The sequence below is a fragment of the Lactuca serriola genome, chromosome 2 (assembly GCF_051521515.1).
Source record: "Lactuca serriola cultivar US96UC23 chromosome 2, Lser_US96UC23_V15, whole genome shotgun sequence".
In the NCBI taxonomy this organism is placed as follows: Eukaryota; Viridiplantae; Streptophyta; class Magnoliopsida; order Asterales; family Asteraceae; genus Lactuca; species Lactuca serriola.
Window position 1 is genome coordinate 150,562,389 of NC_136409.1, and position 9,267 is coordinate 150,571,655.

A 9,267-nucleotide genomic window follows, 5' to 3' on the forward strand; every position below is an offset into this window, starting at 1 on the left:
TATGAAGAAAAGGTAATCGTCCCCTTCCTTTGTCAAATTGGGTCCCTGAAGTTATATTAAGTTTCTATCCCTCTATTTTCCTTAATTTTCCACTTGAGTCAATGTTTGGTATATTCTTCCTGCATCGACCCTCTTCTTTTTGTTGGTCGTAACAGGTGAAGAACGGTCAATTTATTGTTTTTTAAATGTGTTTCCAGCTTCGTGTCAATTGCCACCCGCTTCCACGTGTTTATCGTGTCACATAATCCCACATCGCCTCTTTCTACCAGGACCTTTTACATCCTGTTTCTTTTTTCTGCTTCACCCCCGCTCTTCCTCATCCGTTCTCTGTTGATATCGCCACACACAGCCAAGGACTCACCGAATCCACCTCTTCATCCCTTCTTTCTATTGATTTCTTCACCGAATCGGCCATGTGGGCGTGCCGATGCAGGGTAGGTCAGTCGACGGAACTTCTAATATACCTCTGTCTGTAATCTTTTGGACTCGACGTTTGGTCATGCAGTTTACACCACCTCTAAGCCCAATAATGCTTTCTGTTTTTGTTGTTGGAGACGAAATCGATGACGTTGAATTTTTGCTAATCCCTTGATTTTTTATTGTTTTAGGGGGGATTTCCATATACTTATATATATATCTTATTTTGCCTTCCTATTGCCTTCAACCTTCAAATTTCCCAGCCCCTGGGTGTTTTACAGAATCTTTTTCTCATATTTTCACCGATAAGGAAGCGGGAAGAACCAATGTCACCGCTTATAATTTCCATCGATTGTTTAAATTGAAATCTATTATGTTGCAGCGGTCAACTAATTCAAGGTTAGTTCTTCATTAGTTCTAGGGCTCACTTGATTTGAGTTTCTTCATGCGTAGGTTTCATGTCTTTAGAATGATTTGATCTATCAAGTTCACATGTTTCTATTTAAAAGTTTAACAGAAGAAACTTTCCCTTGAACTTCAGATACACGTTCCTGCAGATAAAGTTTATGAAAAGGGGGATTTTCAAGATTAAGCTCCAGATCCCGAAAGGTGATATAACTGATAACTGAACATTTTTTGTCTGTGTGAATGATGTGGATGGATTTGGATGTTTTTCATAGGTACCAAATCCAACTCCTATTGTAACGATTACCAAATATCCATTACTTACAGTTTTTTTTTTTTGGTTAAAATTTAATTAGTAATTTCAGAGAGACAAATAGAGAGATGGGTTTGGTTTGATTCTTGGTTATTATGTAATCTTTAAGCTCTGTTACAAGTACGTTTCTTTCTCCAAAATGGAAATTTCACTCCTTTTTTCTTCTTTTGTTATTAAATTTCCAGATTCTGATTGGTAGTCTTTAGAATTGAACAGTGACACTCTTGTTGTTTTTACCAGAAGGGATATCAGAATCGGTCACAATCCAAATCGAACAGGAACCCACTTTCAAAAAAGATTTAATCGTTGATTCCATCAGACATCAAATGGTTGTTGACGAAATGCTCATAACATCACTTTCTGGCACCTTACGATCCCCAACAGATACAATGGGAAAAGTTTTGGAATGAAAATGGTTGAAAGTAGAATTAATAGTGTAGTGGTTGACAAATTTTGTTTATATCATATGGATTAACATTTCTTCAATTAAACAAGAAAGCTTACTTTTTTCATTTATTCTATTCAGGTTGGAACAGTTGGAGAGGCGATTGAAATTGAATTCGGTGACTTTGAGCCTAATTTTGTATATCAAATTGCCCCTGTTAAGGTATTACCAAAGATGATGAACCCGATTCAGGTACATTTGAGCCTAATTTTTTTTCTAAATTGTGCTTTATTGTTTTTGATTTTCAGATTAATCCCTCATTGTGGGTTGCGAATTTGGTGAAGAAGCTTAAAGATATCTAATTTGTACAAACAATACACTGAGAAGCTTCTACAATCTGCTGAAGTTTATCGTTGTTTTTGCTCAAATGAGGTAAGTGCCCTTGAACTTCAGAGATGTGTGTGTGTGATGGATGTGAATCTTGAAGTTTGTCATATTTATTGATGTACACTGCTGCCACCGAAAGAAACTTATCTTTTTCCAATATGCAAATCTTATTTTTCACTGTCTTCTTTCTTCATGTTTCAATAATGAACTGTAGAAGTGTCGAGTGGTAGATATTGCAAGGAATTAACATCAGTCTATGCAGCCCCTTAAAATCAAGATATTAACACATGAGTTTTGTGAATGGATTATCTTTGATTCAAATTATACTGCATGCCTTTTCTATATGGTGATAAGTTGGTTTTTATCCTGTTAAACCTTTTAGGAACTTGAACAAATGAAAAAAAATTGCAAAGGAAAAACAACTACCTCCTGTATACAGTGGAGAGTGGGCCCATGCTACAGATGAAGAAGTTCAACAGGAGTTATAAAAAAGAACTCCATATCCTTACAGACTCTGTGTCCCTAAAGAAGGGAATTTAAAAATTAACGACTTGATTAGAGGAGAGGTAATTCATTTTTATATTAAAATTAATTTAATACCTTATTAGACATTAAAAGTTTGATATTGTTTAATGATGTTGTGTAAAGGTTAGCTGGAATCTAGACACACTTGGCGATTTTTTAACTATGAGAAGTAATGGACAACCCCTTTATAATTTTTTGTCGATTCTAACATATTTTGACCAAACTGCCCCTGCATACCGTTTCTATAGTTAAAAAGTTTTACTTTAAGATTGTTCGACCAAACTACCCTTGCATGTTGTTTTTAAACTTAAAAAAAATTAATTTTAATAGTTTGGACCAATCCGCTCCTGCATACTATTTTTATAGTTACAAAAATTTGATTTTAACAGTTTTGGACCAAAATGCTCCTACATAAGGGATAACAACGGTTTAATATTATTTTGGAATGATATTATTTTGGAATGAAAAACTTTACAAAATAGAATGATTCATTTGTGAAATAATGGGACTCATTTCATTTGATTGATTCTCAATCCAGGCGTAGATGGTGTTTTTTAGGTGATGTTTATAAAATTATGAAATAAATAACAAATATTCATAAAAAATTAATTGAAGTTAATTGATATTGAATGAGTTTTTATAAATTTTCATAATCTAAAAATATGGTAAACTTGATAACCCATGTTGGCCTTCAATTGGTTAGGTGGATGAGCAAGAAAATTAAAAAATGTGAGATAGACATTTGAATTATGCACCATGAATCTGAAAAGGAGAAGAAGAAGATCCAAATATCTCAATTAAAAGGAGAACTCCAACAGTCCCATGAAGCTGAAAAGAGATTACCAATTTGAAGAACAAAATAGACGTACTTCCGGTATTATATTATAGTTTTTCCCCTTTTCCCATTTTTATTACATTTACATCTTCATTGTAAATATATAACAAATATTATGTTTTCTTGATCAAGACATGCTTCAAGGGACGTGGAAATTGTATTATTAAAGAAATTAAACAAATCCATGGACCCACCTCTTAATGAGTGGACACTTTGGACACTTTTGTAATCGAATATCAACTAATCAATGATATCTTTTGATCCTTATCACGTAACTTATTTATCTGTTACAACTAATTCTAATGAATGATATCTTTTGATCCGTATTCCCTAATATAATTATCTGCTCTATTAACAGATTCTTAAATACATAGGAAATTTCTTAAACAAACGTTACAACTGATATCATAAGAACACTTCTGCTCCTTCTGCCCCCGCGAAGCGGGGGTTACCAATCTAGTTTATATTATTAAACAACATATATTCTTTGTCATTATCATAGAATAGCACTGTCCATATGTCCGCACAATAGATGTCAATCCACATTTGAACCTAGCTCTCTCTCTCTCTCTCACACACACACAATAGATCAACGATGCATTCATTTTCTAGGAGCGAACCAACGAGCTTTGCATCTTGCTTCTCTTTTCTCCATCTTGTTGTTCGACAGCCACACAAAAAAATAGTTCTTCCTTGCATCTTAATTTTAATTGATTCACAGAATCGATCGACACCCATGACCTACCCCAAAACGGCATATGGTCCATGTTGCAACGCATTGCATTGAGATTTTTAATTGTGCAAGTATAGAGATTAATGGAGAAGATAAAAACAATGCATTTATCAAATCCATATGTTTATTTTTCAAAGCTTCATTATCAGTCACACCCCTCAATGAATTCACTTTTCCTTTCCTTCTTAAATCATGCTCGAAGCTCAAACTACTCCCTTATGGCCAAATGCTTTGAAGATGTGGGTGTCTGTAGACTCAGACTCAATAAAACGAATATTACTTTTTGTTTTAAACAATATAACTTGTGATATAAGCATTGAGTCTTAAGCTCCCATGATGATGTGTTATTGGATATGAGTATGATGGAGGTCAAATATGGTTCATCAATGGAGTTTGAGAGACACACATAATTGATAATAAAAGTACAAGATTTCATGCCCACTAACTGTTTGATATAATTCCTTAACCAAGTTTTTTTTTTCATTTACTTGTTGATTGATTAGAGTCTTGTTTATTTTTCTTCATGCATTCATATCGGTTATTGGTTGATTCTTTTGCAGATACTAGGAAAATCCTACCTACCAACAAGTGGTTTAATTTGTCAATTTCTTCTCACTCTCGGATCGCCTCTTCAATATGTATTACCAAATAAAATTTGTTTCAAAGACTAAAAATATAAATATTTTAAACTTTCTTTTCGTTTGTCAAATTTAGACCACCACCAAAAGGGTTGCCAGGAGTTATTGACCAAACAAGGGGTCTTTTGGATTACGTGGAGAAAAAGTGCAAGAAAAATGTTTATATCTCAAGAAAAATGTTTATACTCAAAATTGAGATATGCTTGTATCACAGACAAGTATACTAAAATGAATAAACTAGGGAAAGCTTTCTATCCCATTTAGATAATTTTACACTAGTGATCATCTGGTAGCTTTGTAGATATATTCAAAGAAGTCGTTTCTTTAGTAACTCAAATTCTGCAACAACTATTCATGCTGCCATTGAGCAATCTCTTGCTGAGGTTGCTATTCGGAGTGGTCCTAGCACCTTAACACCAACTTATGCAACATTTCACACTCGCTTTGTTGGTCAAGGTACAAACATGTATATATTTTTACTATAAGGGTATTTTGGTCTTAGAGGTTGTTTGTTGTTTGTTTTTTGTTTTTTCCAATGATTTTACAAGTAATAAAATGTTAAATCAACAATCAATGAATTAGTAAATATCACACCAATATATGTTTAAGTACAACAGAAAGTAGAATAATGTCTTAATCGATCTGTACGTTTTTTCATAAAATTCGTACGAAAGACTGTATAAATCTTTGGTTATATAGACAACATCGCATGTACGTTTTTATGATTTGGCTGTTTTTACACCCTAAAAAGGTAGAATTTATGATATGCATCCAACTAACCATGTGTTTGGTTCTCTTTAAAAGTTCATTGCTGTTTTTGGTTCTGTTTTCAAAGTGCATTGCTGTTTTTGGTTATATTTTGAAAGTGTATTGTTGTTTTTGGTTATATTTTAAAAGTTCATTGTTGTTTTTGGTTCTATTTTCAAAGTGCATTGTTGTTTTGGTTATATTTTGAACGTGCATTGCTGTTTTTGGTTCTATTTTGAAAATTCATTGTTGTTTTTGGTTCTATTTTCAAAGTGCATTTTTGTTTTTAGTTATATTTTGAAAGTGCATTATGTTTTTGGTTCTATTTTAAAAATTCATTGCTTTTTTTTGTTCTATTTTCAAAGTGCATTGTTGTTTTTGGTTATATTTTGAAAATGCATTGTTGTTTTTGGTTATATTTTGAAAGTGCATTGTTGTTTTTTGTTCTTATGTATAGACATATGCTTATTCATATGCATATGAATATATATATGTCATATACTTATTCTTTTTCATATGCATATGCATATGAATATGTCATATATTTATGCTTATTCATATACATATGTATATGTATATGTTATATGCTTATTCTTATGCATATAGTTATTCATATGCATATGCATATGTTATATGCTTATTCTTATGCATATAGTTATTCATATGCATATGCATATACTCATAAATACGCATATACTTATTTTTATGCATATGCATATGCTTATTCATATGCATATGAATATACATATGTCATATACTTATTCTTATGTATATGCATATACTTATATATATATATATATATATATATATATATATATATATATATATATATATATATATATATATGCTTATTCATATGCACATGCCATATACTTATTCTTGTGCATATGCATGTACATATGCATATGCATATACTTATTCATATGCATATTTCATATACTTACTCTTATACATATGCATATACATAAACATGATCATAACCATATGTATTTACATGTCTTATGCATATACTTATTCTTATGCATATGAATATGCGTATACATATGCATTTATTAATTCATATGTATATGTATATGCATCTGCATATGCTAAGTCTTATACATATAGAGGCATTAAAATATATTTTTTAATGTGCATGTGCATATGCATATGTTTTTTTTTAATATGTAGATACACAAAAAAATATGAATATGCTTTAAAAATGCATTTTTATGAAAAAAAAAATATTTTTTCAAATAATATTTGGTTCTATTTTCAAAGTGCATTGTTGTTTTGGTTATATTTTGAACGTGCATTGCTGTTTTTGGTTCTATTTTGAAAATTCATTGTTGTTTTTGGTTCTATTTTCAAAGTGCATTTTTGTTTTTAGTTATATTTTGAAAGTGCATTATGTTTTTGGTTCTATTTTAAAAATTCATTGCTTTTTTTTTGTTCTATTTTCAAAGTGCATTGTTGTTTTTGGTTATATTTTGAAAATGCATTGTTGTTTTTGGTTATATTTTGAAAGTGCATTGTTGTTTTTGTTCTTATATATAGACATATGCTTATTCATATGCATATGAATATACATATGTCATATACTTATTCTTTTTCATATGCATATGCATATGAATATGTCATATATTTATGCTTATTCATATACATATGTATATGTATATGTTATATGCTTATTCTTATGCATATAGTTATTCATATGCATATGCATATGTTATATGCTTATTCTTATGCATATGCATATACTCATAAATACGCATATACTTATTTTTATGCATATGCATATGCTTATTCTTATGTATATATATATATATATATATATATATATATATATATATATATATATATGCTTATTCATATGCACATGCCATATACTTATTCTTGTGCATATGCATGTACATATGCATATGCATATATTTATTCATATGCATATTTCATATACTTACTCTTATACATATGCATATACATAAACATGATCATAACCATATGTATTTACATGTCTTATGCATATACTTATTCTTATGCATATGAATATGCGTATACATATGCATTTATTAATTCATATGTATATGTATATGCATCTGCATATGCTAAGTCTTATACATATAGAGGCATTAAAATATATTTTTTAATGTGCATGTGCATATGCATATGTTTTTTTTTAATATGTAGATACACAAAAAAAATATGAATATGCTTTAAAAATGCATTTTTATGAAAAAAAAATATTTTTTCAAATAATAATTTGATATGTAATGAATATTTTTTAACTAATTTTAAAAAATTTAAAAAAATTAAAAATTAAAAAAAAAATTCATATATATGAAAATATACCATATATTTCGAAAATAAGATTAAAAAGTGGTATTACAATATTTACTTCTACTTTTCTTGGCGATTTGATAAAATAGAAGATGAAAATATAAAATCAAAAATTAGCTTTTTACTATAGCTTGACCTCATTCAAACGCATTAGTAACAATGTATATGCATATGTATATGTATATGCATATGCATATGTTCCGAGATTCATATTTATTCATATGTATATGCATATGCATATACATATAGATATGTATATACATAAACATATGATATGCATATGTCATATACTTATTCTTATGGATATGAATATTTATATACTTATTCATATTTATATAAATAAGTATATGCTTATATGTATATGTATATACATATACTTATTATATATATATAGAGAGAGAGAAAGAGAGAGAGAGAGAGAGAGAGAGAGAGAGAGCTAGGTTCAGGTGTTTAAACTAAGTATTGTGTTATTGTATGCATAAATGTGGGCAAACCAAAATTAAATATAAAATTAAATAATTAAATAGATAAATAAGGGTAATTTAGTCATTTGTAATAACTTCTAAAAATAATCCCTAGAATCATGGTATCTCTCCAGTTTAAATCTCGTTCCCCTCTTTATCTAAAAACCGATTCTAAAAACCCTAAATTGAACAAATCGACACCACCAGCGCCCCTTTGTGGGGATGCCCTTCATCGTCTTCTTCATACAACAAGACATTTCGATCGATCGCAAGGGGGGCTAAGAAAGCGACTTCGGTACTTGTTCTCGTGTTTAGCGCTGAGATCGGGAGTCTCAGTAGGGAGGTGAAACATCCCAAAAACACGACCCAAAAATTTTTGTTTTTACATATAATAAACGTCATAACACTAAATGTCATATAATAAAAAACATACGTCGGGTATCTCAAAAGACATAATAAAATGTCATATCAAAAACTGTATCAAATCATGTCTAAGTATCTGAACAAAACTCCCAGGAATAAAGTTGAAGCTGTGGTGTGTGCGATGCCATCATCCCGAGCTCTTCCCTTTACTTGCGGAAGTACCTGAAACCAAAACTGAAACTTTAAGCACAAAGCTTAGTGAGCTCCCCCAAACTACCTCATACCAAACAAACATATAAACAACAACTAGGCCCCCGCCCACTACATCGGACCGAAGTCCGGAACTAACCAGGGCCCTGCCCTCTGCATCAGACCTAAGTCCGAAACTAACTGCCTCGGACCGAAGTCCGGAACTACTAAACATAACATAGCATACACATATCAACTAGCATAACAACATGGACTGCATACTGAGTCGGGCCATACCCGAAACACATAACACACAAAACCTGTCTGAGCCACGAAGGCATCAAACATTCTAACTACTGCATCGAACCGAAGTCCGGAAACTACTACTAATTAATCGGGTCGGCATTGTGGCCTTAGACCCGTTCCTACTATAAGGAAACTCACCTCGTAGCCTAGCTGCTGAAAGAACTGCTCCGGAATCTGTCTGTTGCGGCTCCGGCTTCACCCCGGCTACAATTTCCATAAGTACCCTCAATCAAATACTGATAAT

The 9,267-nt window shown here is 31.2% G+C and overlaps 1 long non-coding RNA gene across 2 annotated transcripts; it reads left to right on the forward strand.

The window, feature by feature from the left end:
* Nucleotides 1–303: 303 nt before the first annotated feature.
* LOC145090497 (uncharacterized) lies at nucleotides 304–3,546 on the forward strand. Of its 2 annotated transcripts, XR_013701613.1 has the most exons (9): nucleotides 304–438; nucleotides 609–816; nucleotides 959–1,026; nucleotides 1,179–1,255; nucleotides 1,376–1,550; nucleotides 1,662–1,742; nucleotides 1,829–1,952; nucleotides 2,290–2,473; nucleotides 3,136–3,546. It is a non-coding gene; the product is annotated as an uncharacterized LOC145090497 (long non-coding RNA). The 2 variants fall into 2 exon arrangements; XR_013701612.1 differs by having other exon boundaries at nucleotides 1,376–1,742.
* The last annotated feature ends 5,721 nt before the right edge of the window (nucleotides 3,547–9,267 follow it).